Raw genomic sequence first — 15,766 nt, 5'->3', positions numbered from 1 at the left:
TCAGCGCTGAATGACCTCCTCACCATAGGTCCCAGCGCTTGCTCTTTGGCCTCTGGTCTAAATTTTATATTTCATTCATTCATTCAGTTTTTTTAATTGTGTCAATTTACTCGTATAAGGTAGCAGGATGTCATACCCCGAACTCGGGGCTCTAATCCAGGAACTACTAGGAAAATTACCGTTGTTGCAAAATATAAACAGGTAATAATTATTTTGTAATATAATAAAATGCTTCTTAAATGACAAAACTCTCACCTTCACACACGCAGTGACAAGATGATTTAAAACCCCGATAAGAGATGATTCGGTTTTATTTGAATCGTCAATATTTGTACAGAATTAAACAGGAATTGGCTCCTGTGACAGGTCATTAGATGAGAGGGTTTCGTATGCATTGAATAACACTTGGGACACTTTTTTTCATCAACTTAATCACGCACGTATTCATTTGAATGAACCGAGAGTTCTGTGAATTCCACGGAACTTGCAGAGTTCTTGCAACTGCAGCCAAGACTTGGCCTCGCAAATTCAATAGGCAGCAGTTTCATTGATTTGTTTATTAATATGTTAATTTATCTGTTTTTCTGATAAATGGTCTTCTCTTTCTGTATTACCCTTTACCTTGTGTTACTTCTTTCGAGTGAACACCTTAATATTCTTTGGAAGTTTGAATTTCAAGTTAATGGCCTCGTCGTGGGCTTGGTTAGGTTGGTTAATAATAATAATAATAATAATAATAATAATAATAATAATAATAATAATAATAATAATAGTAGCAGCAGTAGTAGTAGTAATAATTATAATAATAATATTTTGTTGAATAAAATGGCTGCATTTTGCGGATTGATTTTATACTGAGTTTTCTCAATTCTTCTATAAAATCAGTTCTCAAAATGCAGCCATTTTATTCAACAAAACTTGCCTCAAAGAGGGTCTTCTTCCTTCGTATAATAATAATAATAATAATAATAATAATAATAATAATAATAATAATAATAATAATAATAATAATAATAATTGTATTTATATAAATAATAAACATATGGTATTGGGTAGATAATTTTTTTTCCAGGCACACGCATGCAGTATACATATGTATGTATGTATATATATATATATATATATATATATATATATATATATATATATATATATATATATATATATATAGTGTGTGTATGTGTAGTATCCACCTATGTAAACCAAAAACCTGAAAACACTGTATATATGTACGTATATAATACCTAGGTGATGTCTCATAGCATATTAAGTCCAATCTAGGCATTCCCTTTGATTTATATTCGATGTGTGTATTCTTCAAATACTGTTACATTTCACTTTAGTCATTCCCATGACAAATATCCTAAACGTTTGCCTACGCATCCTGAAAAAGAAAAATGCTTTTTATTACAAAGCCGTTAAGGTATCAATTGACATCCCCTGTATAACAGATGTCTGAGATGATATTTCATTTTACAGTATACAACAGTTGTGCTACACGTGGAATAACAGAACTCACCATTGCTGTCATCATCATCAGTCTCTCCACGACTAGCGAGGTTCTGTGATGAGCTCATGTCAGTCAAACACGAAAAATTACGAGAGAAAAAAAACTGAAGCTTTGAAGAAATACATACGCTACCACAAGCTGCTGAGAAGGCCTGTAGGTGATTTGTGTCGTTGATTTACGATCAAAATTGGAATATGAAATTTAGGCCAAAGGCCAAGCAAATCCTGGGACCTGTGAGAGAGTCATTCAGCGCTGAAAGGGAGACTGACAGTAGAAAGGTTTGAAAGGTGTAACATGAGGAGAAACTGAGATTAGGAAGGTTTGAAAGGTGTAACAGGAGGAGAAACTGAAAGTAGGAAGGTTTGAAAGGTGTAACATGAGGAGAAACTGAGAGTAGGAAGGTTTGAAAGGTGTAACAGGAGGAGAAACTGAGAGTAGGAAGGTTTGGAAGGTGTGATATGAGGAGAAACTGAGAGTAGGAAGGTTTGAAAGGTGTAATATGAGGAGAAACTGAGAATAGGAAGGTTCGAAAGGTGTAACAGGAGGAGAAACTGAGAGTAGGAAGGTTCGAAAGGTGTAACAGGAGGAGAAACTGAGAGGAGTAGAGAAGGTTTGAAAGGTGTAAATGAGGAGAAACTGAGAGTAGGAAGGTTTGAAGGGTGTAGGAGGAGAAACTGAGAGTAGGAAGGTTTGAAAGGTAACAGGAGGAGAAACTGAGGTAGGAAGGTTTGAAGGGTGTAATATGAGGAGAAACTGAGAGTAGGAAGGTTTGAAGGGTGTAATATGAGGAGAAAAACTGAGAGTAGGTGTAACAGGTTTGAAGGGTGTAATATGAGGAGAAACTGAGAGTAGGAAGGTTTGAAAGGTGTAACATGAGGAGAAACTGAGAGTAGGAAGGTTTGAAAGGTGTAACATGAGGAGAAACTGAGAGTAGGAAGGTCTGAAAGGTGTAACAGGAGGAGAAACTGAGAGTAGGAAGGTTTGAAAGGTGTAACATGAGGAGAAACTGAGAGTAGGAAGGTCTGAAAGGTGTAACATGAGGAGAAACTGAGAGTAGGAAGGTTTGAAGGTGTAATATGAAAGGAGAGAAAACTGAGAGTAGGAAGGTTTGAAAGGTGTAATATGAGGAGAAACTGAGAGTAGGAAGGTTTGAAAGGTGTAATATGAGGAGAAACTGAGAGTAGGAAGGTTCGAAAGGTGTAACAGGAGGAGAAACTGAGAGTAGGAATGTTTGAAAGTTGTAAATGAGGAGAAACTGAGAGTAGGAAGGTTTGAAAGGTGTAATATGAGGAGAAACTGAGAGTAGGAAGGTTTGAAAGGTGTAATATGAGGAGAAACTGAGAGTAGGAAGGTTTGAAAGGTGTAATATGAGGAGAAACTGAGAGTAGGAAGGTTTGAAAGGTGTAACAGGAGGAGAAACTGAGAGTAGGAAGGTTTGAAAGGTGTAACAGGAGGAGAAACTGAGAGTAGGAAGGTTTGAAAGGTGTAACATGAGGAGAAACAGAGAGTAGGAATGTTTGAAAGGTGTAACATGAGGAGAAACTGAGAGTAGAAAGGTTTGAAAGGTTTAACAGGAGGAAAGACTTCTGCAGTTGCACTATGAAACAATTGTTAAGAGAAGGCTGAGGAAATTAAGAAGGAAGAAAGAGAATATGAACAGAGGAGGTACAGTCAAAGGAATGAAAGGGGTGGCAGCTATGGGCCTTGGAGGAAACGCTGCAGAGAACCTTAAGTAATGCCTACAGTGCACCGTGTGAGGTGCGCTGACGGCACTATCCGCGCTAAGGAGTTTGATTTACGATTGGATGACTGAGCGGACCGAGTTGTTGCGTCGCAGTTACGGAACCTTCTGTGTGTTTTTTCTGATTATTTTTTGTGGCAGGTGTTTGTTGGGCAATTGTATGCGTCAGCGCTCAGTTGCTCAATCCATGTTTTCCGACGAATTCTCGTAAAATAGTAAATATATTCTGTTGCCAAAGGCTGCGAGGCGGATAATGGTGGAAAGCCAGTTTATTATAAGCCGAGTGTGTTTGTAAGTTGTACGTGCGCGCTGGTATAACGTGACTTTGTAACTCCCAGCTCATTCGTTACTTAAATTGCGCTTACACTCTCTGTGTGAATTTCAGTTATACACACACTTTAATTGTATACAGTGTATGTATGTATGTAGATATTATACAGTGTATATATGTGTATATAATATATATGTATATGTATGTATATATTTATTTATATAAATATGTATATATATATATATATATATATATATATATATATATATATATATATATATATATATATATATATATATATATATATATATATATAAATACAGGTGTTTGTGTATGTGTATACACACACTGTATTATATATATAATATACTGTATGTATATATAAATATATATACATATTTATATATATATATATATATATATATATATATGTATATGTATATCATTCTCTCTAAACTAGCCAACGATTCAGATCCTACCCGTGACGAAGAGCTTCTCACTTATAACTCTCTTTGTGTGTAGGTTATTATTTTACTGAATTCGATGTTTAACAATATTTGTGGCTTAATATTTGTGAATATTAAAAACTCTCCCGTGTGTAAGTGACAAAAGTACTGACATATGTTTATATATATATATATATATATATATATATATATATATATATATATATATATATATATATATATATATATACATATATATATATATATATATATATATATATATATATATATATATATATATATATGGTTGTGTCTGTTCTGTCTGTCTGTCTGTCTTTACATGAGGTTGCCCCCTCCTAGGTCCAACCACCCTAGCGCGAACCACGAACCTTGCAAATGCGAGCCCGGTGCTCGGTCTTTGATCACTGACGCATTATGCAGAAGCAGGTAGTTCATAGGTAGAAAAATAAAAAGCTGAACTTTCATTGCTTTACGAACTGATCGTGATTGTCCATTACCAGGTTGATATAGTCCCTTCGGAAATTTGACCCAGCCTTTTAAAGGACAATTCTCCGCGTGATCTTCGTATTAAATAATTAAGGAAATAAAGCATTATTCAAGGGAAGGATACAAAGTTCAGATTATTATTATTATTATTATTATTATTATTATTATTATTATTATTATTATTATTATTCAAAAGATGAACCCTGTTGGAACAAGCCCGCCACAGGGACCATTGATTCGAAATTGAAGCTTCCAAAGAATTTTATGTTGTTCATTTGCAAGAAGTGACAGAAAGTTATAGGAAATACAGAAAGAAGAGATCAGATATTAGAAAGAAAAATGAACAATTTAATAAATGAATAGATAAAAATGTTTTAGGTAGTAATGCATTGCATCTTCGCTTGAACGTCTGAGACTCCAATTGCACTGAACAACCTCTGGGAGGCTGTTCCACAGTCCAACGGTGTGGGGAATAAAGGACCCCTGGAACTGAGAAGTTCGACAGCGAAGCACATTTACTGCATATTGGTGGTGCAGTTCAGCGAATCTAGTTGCTGTTGTCAGATAAAGGGGACCAGGGATCATTTTTGAATGTGAAAGATCTCTGTTGATATACAACCTTTGAAAAACTGGCAAACAAACAAGAGACCATTCGTCGATGGTCCAAGTCATAACTGCTAATGTATACCACTTTTGAGAAAGCGTGCATTCCCGTTTGGTATAATCGTTGCCATTCCCTCTTTTACAATATCTGTTAAGATTCTAATTTCCTTCAGTCATATTTTCAAAATGGCTACGCTGTTGTTGTTTCTCGAACCTTTGTAACATCCCCTCAGGGGGCTCGTGTCGTCAGTGCACCTCACGTAGCGCACTTTAGGCATTATTACTTAAGGTTCTTTGCAACGTTCCTTCGGCCCCTAGCTTCAGCCCCTTTCATTCCTTTTATTGTACCTCCGTTCTTATTCTCTTTCTCCCATCTGACTCTTCTCAGTCCTCTCGTACAAAAGGTTTTCTTCCTATTACAACTTTCAAACCTTTTTACTCTCAGTTTCCCTTTCAGCGCTGAATGACCTCGTATGTAACAGCACTTGGCCTTTGACCTAAATTTTACATTCCAATCCATTCTGTGTCAAGCTGATGAAATTCCCTCTAGTTACTCTTTGTTTTCAACCCCCCTCGGCCTCGTAGTTCTAATACGTCCTTACAGGCGCAAGCAATCTGCATGAAATATCGGAAACACCTAACTAAATATTCTCTTTCTATAGCAGTAACCACGATTTACACGCCGACGATAGATGAAATACGATTCCCTGAATTTGAAAAAAACAGTTAAAAAAAAAAGAAATGCGAATCAGCCAAATCTTTGTTTATGGGGAGTTATGATATTATTCAGAGCAACGCTTTCTTTCCTCCACGCTCTGAGTACTGAGTCTCTGTCAGCGTCTAGAGTGTTTAGTGTCTGTTAGCGTGTGCTCGTGAGTGATGCGTCTCTGAAGTATTGTCCAGTAATTCAAAGACATTCCCCCCCTGTACGTAAAATGATCTAAGCGTCAAGCGCCACCCGCTTCTGTAATAGGTGAACGACACCGTCCATCACTTTTCAGGAGAGTGACGATTTATATTTGCCAATAAATAAGCTCTTTATGTTCATAGATGGCAGACTGTCAGGTGATGAAAAGCTTACACAGACATATATACAGGCAGGGAATGCTATGAAACGCCATATTACGGAAAACGATAGACGGAAATCAGTACGAATTAGCTCCCATAGGGGGTTAGAGGTGCAATTTAGGCATTACTCGAGGTTCTTTGTAGAGCCTCGATGGCTCAGTCGGTTACAGCAGCAGCTTCGGACTTCGTAGAGGTCTGTGGCGCGGGTTCAATCCCAAGCCGGCTGATCAGAGAGGCAGACACTTTGCTATCCGTGTAGACATCCCGGATTATATATGTACAGACTAAATACACACACAAAACAAAGCCACTACAACACCTTCTAAAAACATAACAAACATCTCACACGTCTCGAACGCTCGCCATACCCGCGCAATAACTTCTCGCTGCTGGGAAGAAAGGGCGTTGGGTCTGGTATGATACATGAAACATACGTACCGGGGTCTAAGCGATGTCAGGCAGGGCAGCCGATCGAGACCACAGGTCTACCCCAAAGCCAAATCCAAAAGTCCTTCAAAAGAAGGCATCGTGCTTACCCCATACAAAAATGGGAATAAAAGCACGTTAAAAGAAAAAGAAAGAACTCGAGGTTCTTTGTGGCGTCCCTTCGGCTCCTAGCTGGAACCCATTTTATTCCGTTTACTGTACCTCCTCCGTTCACATTCTCTTTCTTCCCTCTCACTATTCTCAACCGTCTCCTAACGATTGTTTCATAGTGCAACTGCAAAAGGTTTTAGCCTCCTGTTACGCCTTTCAAACCTTTTTTACTCTCAGATTCTCCTCTTGTCGCAACTTTCAAACGCCTTTCAGACCTCTTTTTACTCTCAGATTCTCCTCCCGTTACTCCTTTGAAACTTTTCTATTCTCAGTTTCTCCTGTTACACCTTTCAACCCTTTTTCAACTCCCAGTTTCAACTCCTGTTACACCTCTCAACCCTTTTTACTCTCAATTTCTCTTCCCGTTACACCTTTCAAACATATTTTACTCTCAATTTCTCCTCCCGTTACACCTTTCAAACCTTTTTAAACTCAATTTCTCCTCCTGTTACACCTTTCAAACCTATTTTACTCTCAATTTCTCCTCCTGTTACACCTTTCAAACCTATTTTACTCTCAATTTCTCCTCCTGTTACACCTTTCAAACCTATTTTACTCTCAATTCCTCCTCCTGTTACACCTTTGAAACCTTTTTAAACTCTCAATTTCTCCTCCGGTTACACCTTTCAAGCCTTTTTAAACTCAATTTCTCCTCCTGTTACACCTTTCAAACCTATTTTACTCTCAATTCCTCCTCCCGTTACACCTTTCAAACCTATTTTACTCTCAATTTCTCCCCTGTTACACCTTTCAAACCTTTTTAAACTCTCAGACAGTCTCCCTTTCAGCCCTGAATGACCTCATCGTGGGTCACAGCGCTTGGCCTTTGGCCTAAATTTTATATTCCAATTCCATTAAAACTGTTGGACTCTTAGTTAAATGTCGATCTTCATTAGAGGAATGAAGTGGTTTGAGCGCCCAGTGTCAGGTGCGATAAGTTACCGAAATGTACTCAGCACAGATAGTATATCTGAAATTGTAATTAAGTGACACATGACTAATTAATGCATATTAGGTAAGAAAGCTGGAATGAAAGAATATTAAAATCAGTTTAATTCCTTTTGAAATTCTGTATACCGTAAATGGTATCTCAATAAAAATGTAATTGGGTAAGTGACATATGGCTAATCAGTGCATGTTAGATAAAATACAGGATTAACAGAAAGTAAAAAAAAAAATTAATAAGTTTGAAATTATTCATGCCATATTTTATCTTTAGTTTCTTCTGATTTAAAATCTCTCATAGAATGAATGACAGACCGGAGTGGCTGAACTGACGAATTTTTTTAGCCTGTTCCTATTGCAAATGCCCAGTCATACCCCAAAATTATTTTGGGTGTCTGTGTGAAAGAGAAAAATTCAATATTTGTTACAGTTCTTATTTTTAAAAATGGTTTAGGAAAAGGCACGAGATACAGAGTAAGATGATCTTTGCATTTAAATTTTGGACTGGAAGAGGCTGACCTTGTACGCTGTATTGCATTGCACCGATCTCTTCCTGAAAAGTTGCGGATGGGACCCAATTTGCAACAGGTTAAATGTTTGGGAAATGTTTGGGATATATATATATATATATATATATATATATATATATATATATATATATATATATATATATATATATATATATATATATATATATTTATGTGTGTGTACATACATATATGTACAGAAATACACACACATATATATGTGTGTGCATGTGTATTTGTGTATATATATATATATATATATGTATGTATATATATATATATTATATATATATATATATATATATATATATATATATATATATATATATATATCATGAATAGGTAATTCTAATTAAATGCTGCCAATTGGGTCCCTGTTGGTTCTAATTAAATTTGGGTCAGGGTAAACCTCGCTGGCATGTTAAATGGCAGCCTGCCCAGGAAATCCTCTGTTACAGAAATACTTAGGCTCCAACTTCTTTTATGACCTGTGTGGGTCAATCAGGTAGCGCCCTTGCCTTTCGTTTGAGAGACTCGGGTTCGATCCTGATGTGAGTCAGAAGTTTATATATTATATATATATATATATATATATATATATATATATATATATATATATATATATATATATATATATATATATATATATATATATGTATATTATAAGAGAGAGATTACTGACTGGGATGCAGAGAAATATAAATGTAAAAAGCAATGATAAGAACATAACAGTTATTTGGTTCTTGTCAGTTGAATTCTTTTTTCCATTACAATAAATCTCTTTTTTTTTTCCTCACAATCTCATCACTACGTAATACAAACATGTGCCATGTTATCGTTGTTAATTTAAATGATAAATTTTTGTAAATTTTTAAACATTTCTCATTCATTTTTTCCTTGTTACAGTGCCTACCTTTATATTAAATATTATTTTGTCAGTAGTAGGCTTCTTTTAGTCTACGTTTTGCTTATTCTACTTACCATCTCTTGTATTTGTTTTTTTTTTTTATTTTGTTACCCTTTTATTGTAGTCTTTGTGTCTCCCCTGTTTCATCTCCCTTTCTTTTCATTGGCGTTTGTAAGTGCAGAGTAAAAAGTTAAGTATATCTTAGTTTAACCAGACCACTGGGCTGATTAACAGCTCTCCTAGGGCTGGCCCGAAGGATTAGATTTATTTTTACGTTAAGAACCAATTGGTTACCTAGCAACGGGACCTACAATTATTGTGGAATCCGAACCACATTATAGGAGAAATGAATTTCTATCACCAGAAACAAATTCCTCTTGTTCTTCACTGGCCGGTCGGAATTCGAACTGAGAACGGAACCCGTTCAGTAAAACCCGCTGAACGATCAAAAGTCATTTAATCCATGTCTGTAGTGAATTGCAGTATAGACGTTTCATTCATATTTGTAGTGAGTCACAGTGCAGACGTTTCGTCCATATCTGTAGTGAATCACAATATAGACGTTTCAGTCTATAGTGAGTCACGACATGGACATTTCATCCTTATCTATAGTGAGTCACAGTATAGATATTCATCCATATTTATAGTGAATCACAATATAGAGATTTCATTCATATATATATATATATATATATATATATATATATATATATATATATATATATATATATATATATATATATATATATATATATATATATATATATAAATATATATATATATATATATATATATATTATATAAATATATATATATATATATATATATATATATATATATATATATAAATATATATATATATATATATATATATATATATATTTATATATTCATCCATATCTATAGTGAATCACAATATAAATATTTCATGGCTGTCTATAGTGAATCACAATATAGACATTTCATTCCCATCTATAGTGAATTACAATATAAACATTTCAATGATATTTATAGTAAATAACAATGAAAACATTTAATTCACATTTATAGTGAATAGCAAAGTAAAAAATTCATTCATGTCTATAGTGAATCACAATATAGATAACACCAAAATGAAGAAATTCCTTCAGTACTCGAAGATAAATCTACGAATTCTCTGCTTTCATTACCTTAACAAGAAGTCGATTTTTTATTATTCAGCCAAATTGAAACTCGTGAAATTGAGGTCCTCTTTCTGCTTTTGTCGCGTCCAGCAATTTTTATAACGAGGGTCTAAGAAGTCAGGATGCCACAATGGCCCATTGTAGAGGGCTTTTTAGTTTGACAAATGATAGAGAAAATTATATTTCAAACATCACATTTCCTCTCTTCCCCTTAGGTAGGTAGTGCCGTCAATGCACCTCACGCTGTGCACCGTAGCCATTGTTACTCAAGGTTCCTTGCGGCGTCCCTCAGGCCCCTAGCTGCAACCCCTTTTCATTCCTTTGACTGTTCCTCCTCCGTTCATATTCTCTTTCTTCCATCTTACTTTCGTCAACCCTCTTTTAACAGATGCTTCATGGTGTAACTGTAAAAGATTTTCCTCCTGTTACACCTTTCAAACCTTTCTACTCTCATTTTCCCTCTCAGCGCTGAATGACCTCGTCATCATAGGTTCCAGCGCTGTGCCTTTGGCCTAAATTTTAGATTCCGTAGTTCTTCTATTGTGAATTCTGTTGATTAGGATTTCCAGTTCTGTCAGGTTAAATAACGTGATTTGCCTCCTTAATGAATTGCTAAGACGTAGTTTATTCGCTGGCATACAACCTCATTCTTTAAAAAAAATTGTTCATATTCGGAGAAGATGGGCTGTATTGCACCTACCATGATTTTTCTGTCATTTGTAATTTTTTCATTTCCTCCTAAGTTATAGGTTAGGTCTTCTTTCCTTTGGCTAATAAAATATGGTTGTAGAAATAAATAACGCGCCATTTCAGTGTTGTTTAATGTCAGTGTTGTTTATACGAAGACAGACTTTCAGTTCTGTGAAATTATAATTGAAATTTAAGACCATTACAATATGTTTAAGCTATAAACTCGCTTCAATAGACCACTGCCGTTGAAGCATAAATCTTCATCCCTTCTAAGATAACGTTACTGAAATCATAATCTAAAACTGAAAAACATTACGATACCTTCTTTCAATATACCACACAGCCGTGTAAGCACAAATCTTTATTCATCCCTTCCAGGAAAGCAATCTTGTGTTGTTACTGGCTCATGTAATGCGGAAGCTTCTTCTTCGATTACCAATCAGCTCCTTGACAGCACAAGTCCTCTGTCTCATCACTGCAAACAAATCAGCAGCTTTTAAGGTGAATGAGGGTCGCCTTTTACGTCAGGAAAAAGATCGATTGCACTTGACTAACTGTTTGAAAAATAATCCTGATGGTTGTTTGTCCGAGGAGGAGAGAGAGAGAGAGAGAGAGAGAGACATTGAGAGAGAGAGAAAAGAGAGAAGAAAATGAGAGGAGAACCATTCCAAGAGAAGAGAAGAAGGAGGAAGAGGAGGAGGAGGAGAAGAACAAAAGCAATAACAATCAACAAAACAAGGACCAATAAGGCGACAAGAAGAAGAAAAGAAGAAGGAGAAGAAAATGAAGAGAAGAAGGAGAAGATGACTGACAGGTCCAAGAGAAGAAGAAGAAGGAGGAAGAGGAGGAGGAGGAGAAGAACAAAAGCAATAACAATAACAAGACCAAGAACAAGAAGGAGGAGAAGAACAAGAACAAGGAGAAGACTGACAGGTCCAAGAGAAGAAGAAGAAGAAGAAGAAGGAGGAGGAGAAGAAGAACAAAAGCAATAACAATAACAAGACCAAGAACAAGAAGAAGGAGGAGAAGAACAAGAACAAGGAGAAGACTGACAGGTCCAAGAGAAGAAGGAGAAGAAAAAGAGGACGTCTAGGCAAATTGGCTTAGTTTTCTTCTCAGAAACGGCCGTATTAGAATGGGTCCCTGGGTTGGGTGGTGTCAGTCGACGCCTGGCCGTCACGCTGGAATCATCTCCGGTCCGTGGTGCTGTTTATTAAGTAATTATTTCGTAAAGGTATCTGGAGTGGGTTCTCGAAGATGTAGGCCGGTTGCTGTTTTAGTTTGTCTTTAGAAGTGTGTTTAGAGAGAAAGGTGGCTGAAGGGATTAACATAATGGGCTCATATATATATATATATATATATATATATATATATATATATATATATATATATATATATATATATATATATATATATATATATATATATATATATATATATAATATAGGAAGTCTTTTAGACTTGACGTGCCATTTGCAAGGGAACCTTGACTGAAGGGTTTGAGTACAGAGTAATTCAAATAGATTTTAGTGCTGCTTTCGAATTAGTAAATCACAAGTCACTTATTTATAAAACTTCAGAATCTTGGAATGACTGGATATGTTTGATGAATACTTCAAGATTTCCTTACAGGTAGGCAGCAACGAGTCGCTGTGGACGGGATCTTTAGTGAACCAAGACCTATTGTGTCTGGAGTTCCTTAGGGTAGTGTCTTGGTCCACTGTTATTTTTAGTGTATAGAAGTGACATGGCTGTTGGCCTGGAAAACAGGATTGGTTCAGAATGCCGATGATGCAACACTTGGGTGTGTTACAAAGTCTCCACTTATATGAAATGAAGCTGCCCCTTAGTCTCAATCAAATCGGTGGGGTATGAGGCTGAACTCCAGTAAAACGAAAACACTATTGATTAACAGATCTCGTGCAGATTTCCCACCTCATCTTCCCCTTCAGGTGAATGGGACTTTGCTGAATGAGTGTGAAGCTATAACTATTTTAGTTGTAACTTTTGACTTACATCTTGCTTTTGAGAAACATCTAATGAAAGTTTCAGCAAATGCCGCACGAGAGTTAGGTATTGTCCGTAAGGCCTCTTATATTGATGACAGTGATAAAATCAGGGCAACCTGTTTTAGGTCATTTGTCCTTCTTTTACTAGAATACTGTTCTCCGGTGTGGATGTCTGCTTCTGACAGAGATTTATCTCTTTTAGAGAGAGTGGTTCGTGGTGGTAGGTTTCTGTTTCCTAATAGTAGCAGTTGTGAGTTGAACCATCGACGGATGGTCTCTTGTTTGTCACTCTTTTATAAGTTGTATTTTAACAGAGATCTTTCACATTCACAATTGATCCCCGATCCCCTTTTCCTGACGAGAGTAACCAGATTCGCTGAACAGCAGCACCAATATGCAGTAAATGTGCCTCGCTGTCGAACTTCTGAGTCCCAGAGGTCCTTTATTCCTCCTCACACCGTTGGACTGAGGAACAGCCTCCCTACTGAGGATGTCGTGCAACTGGAACTTCAGAAGTTCAAGCGAAAATGCAACGCATTACTACCCGAATGCTGTTCTTCTTGCATTTTTATACATTTTTATTTATTAATTTATTAATTTATTCTCTTTTAATAAGTGAGATCTCTTCTTTCTTTACTTCCCATTTGCCTCTTCTTACATCCTAATGAACACCATATTCTTTGGAAGCTTGAATTTCAAGTCAATGGCCCCTTTGGTGGACTTGTTCCATATGAAAGGGTGCAACCTCTGAATAATAATAATAATAATAATAATAATAATAATAATAATAATAATAATAATAATAATAATAATAACAATAATAATAATATATGCATATATATGTAAATATGTTATATATATAATTACATACATGTATGTATGATTACTATCACTTTTGTACGTGATTCATTTATCACACATATTACATAGGTGAAAAATAAGAGACGGGGTGTAGGTCTGACCAGTTTCGACTTTATCTCCAAGCCATTGACGAAGGACTTCGTCAATGGCTTAGAAATAAAGTCGAAACTGGTCAGGCCTACACCCGTCTCTTATTTTTCACCTGTGTAATGTGTGATATATGTATATATATATATATATATATATATATATATATATATATATATATATATATATATATATGTGTGTGTGTGTGTGTGTGTGTGTGTGTGTGTGTGTGAACCACAATATCGAGCACAGGATCTCTTCAGTTGGAATATAATAAAACACTGATAAAGGCAAATAAAAAAAAAACTGCCAGGCTGAATAAGATTTGGAAATCAACCAGACTGAAATTAAATACGAATGTGAGATAATATATATGAGTCTACTACCATCTGTATTGCTATAGGGACACGAATTAAGGTATGGCGGTGGAACTATAAAAGTTTGAGTCGGGTTGAGTAAAAGAATAACTTAGAAGAGATTATTAGGAGTCAGATAGCAAGATAGAATAAGAAACGATACCATTAGTGATATTCCCCGTAGGGGGTTAGTGTCGTCGGTGCACCTCATGCGGTGCACTGTAGGCATTATTGCTCAAGGTTCTTTGCAGCGTGCCTTCCATGGCCCGTAGCTGCATTCCCTTGCATTCCTCTTACTGTACCTCCGTTTATAGTTTCTTCCATCTACTCTCCACCCTCTCCTAACAATTGATTCATAGTGCAACTGCTTTGATGTTTTCCTCCTGTTACACCTTTCAAACCTTTTACTCTCAGTTTCCGTTTCAGCGCTGAACGACCTCATAGTTCCCAGTGCTTGGCATTTGGCCTAAACTCTATATTCAATTCAATTCAATTCATAAGTGATATTACATAATCATCGTGTGCAGAGGGGTTAATAATGAATGGGATGAAAATGGTTTGGACATGTAATACGCACCACCCCGGGGAGAGTAGAGTACGTGATAGTGTCAGCTGGGCTCTTGGTGGCACCAGAAGAGTTTAGCGGGCTGGGGTGAGGGACACAGACCTACTCAGATGAGAACTGTGTGGCAGAAGGGTGGAAGTGAGTGGAGCAGTGTGAAAGTGAAAAACACAGAGATGATGTAGGTTCTGCAGTTTCACACCAGAGGCCTTATGTGTCATATGGTGTCAGGCGATATATACTAAATGTATATAGTTATATTATATATATATATATATATATATATATATATATATATATATATATATATATATATATATATATATATATATATACTGTGTGTATGTATATATATCTATATATGGATGTATGTATGTATATATATATATTTTGGTAAATTTCTTTTTGGAATACATTGTGAAATTTAGGCCCAAGGCCAAGCCCTGGGACCTATGATGACGAGGTCATTCAGCGCTGAAAGGGAAACTGAGAGGAATAAAAAAAGGTTAGAAAGGCGTAACAGGAGCAAAACCTTTTGCAGTTGCACCATGAAACAATGTTTGGGAGAGGGTTGCGGGAAGTCAGATGGAAGGGAGAGAATATGAACGGAGGTACAGCAAAAGGAACGAACAGGGTTGTAGCAGCAAGGGACCGATGGGACGCTGCAAAGAACCTTAGGTAATGCCTACAGCGCACCGCGTGAGGTGCACTGATGGCGCTATTTTCCTACGGGGGAAAATGATCACAAAGATTTTGATAACGTTGGGGATGTTGATGATAGCTGTCACCTTGCAGAATACATTGGGTACAGTTCCTCGTTGGTCGAGCGGGTTCCGTTCGCAGCTAGCACTTTGTTGGCCGCGAGTTCGAATCCCCGACCGACCAATGAAGAATAAGAGGAATTTATTTCTGGTGA

General features: G+C 36.3%; 1 long non-coding RNA gene across 1 annotated transcript in view; it reads left to right on the top strand.

The window, feature by feature from the left end:
• Positions 1-15,766, top strand: part of LOC136840663 (uncharacterized) — a 43,071-nt gene that overhangs the window by 23,605 nt on the left and 3,700 nt on the right. The gene's annotated exons all lie outside the window — the stretch shown is intronic.

This window comes from Macrobrachium rosenbergii, chromosome 8, assembly GCF_040412425.1.
Source record: "Macrobrachium rosenbergii isolate ZJJX-2024 chromosome 8, ASM4041242v1, whole genome shotgun sequence".
Classification (NCBI taxonomy): Eukaryota; Metazoa; Arthropoda; class Malacostraca; order Decapoda; family Palaemonidae; genus Macrobrachium; species Macrobrachium rosenbergii.
This window is presented reverse-complemented; position numbering and strand designations above follow the sequence as displayed.